The sequence below is a fragment of the Pteropus vampyrus genome, unplaced genomic scaffold (genome assembly GCF_000151845.1).
Source record: "Pteropus vampyrus isolate Shadow unplaced genomic scaffold, Pvam_2.0 Scaffold284, whole genome shotgun sequence".
Lineage (NCBI taxonomy): Eukaryota > Metazoa > Chordata > Mammalia > Chiroptera > Pteropodidae > Pteropus > Pteropus vampyrus.
In genome coordinates, this window is record NW_011889065.1 from 1,065,642 (window position 1) to 1,066,859 (window position 1,218).

Sequence of the window (1,218 nt, forward strand, 5' to 3'; positions counted from 1 at the left end):
ATTAGTTTCAAGTATACAGTACATTGGTTAGACATTTATATAGTTTATAAAATGATCCCCTTAATTGCTCTTTCTCTCCTCTGGCTCTCCACCTACCCATTACATTAATACTAACTGCATTTCCTATGCTGTGCTCCCCATCTCCATGACCATCTGTCAACTACTAATTTGTACTTCTTTAACCCTTCACCTCACTCTCCAGTCCCCAACCCCCCTCTCTTCTGGCCATCCCCAGATTATCCTCTATATTTGTAAGTCTGTTTTTGATAACTTCTTTTTGTTTCTTAGATTCTATATATAAGTGAAATCATATGATATTTATCTTTCTCTGACTGACTTATTTCACTCATCATAATAACCTCTAGGTCTATCCAGGTCATTGCAAATAGTTAGATTTCATTTTCTTTAATGGCTGAGCAATATTTCATTGCATATTGAATATTCCATTGAACCATAACTTCTTTATCCAATCATCTGTTGATGGGCATTTAGGTTACTTCCTTATCTTGTCTATTGTAAATTGTGCTACCATGAATATAGGAGTGCATAGATCTTTATGAATTATCGTTTTGGTTTTCTTTGAATAAATACTCAGAAGTGCAATTGCTGGGTCAAAAGGTGTATCCATTTTTAATTATTTGATAAACTTCCAGACTGTTTTCAATTGTGGCTGTATCAATTTGCAATCCTACCAACAGTGTATGAGAGTTCCCTTTTCTCCACATCCTCGCCAACACTTGTTGTTTTTTTATTTATTGATGATAGCCATTCTGGTAGGTGTGAAGTGATAGCTCATCGCAGTTTTAACTTGCACTTCTCTGATGGTTAGTGATCTTTTCATATATTTATTGGTCATCTGTATTTCCTCTTTGGAGAAGTATCTATTCAGGTCTTCTGCCCATTTTTTAATTGGATTTTTTGGGTTATTTTTGTGGTTGAGTTATATGAGTTCTTTATATATTTTTTGGATATTGACTAGAGTGGTACATTCGTTACAACTGATTAACCTACATTGACTCATCATCATCACTTAAAATCCATTGTTTACATTATGATTCACTCTTGGTGTGGTACATTCTATAAGTTGGACAATTAACAATGACATGCATCTATTATTATATTATCATACAGAGTATTTTCAATGCCCTAAATTTCTCCTCTGTGTTCTGGCCATTTACCCTTCCACAACTCTGATTTTCTGGTTTTCTTTCTTTCTTT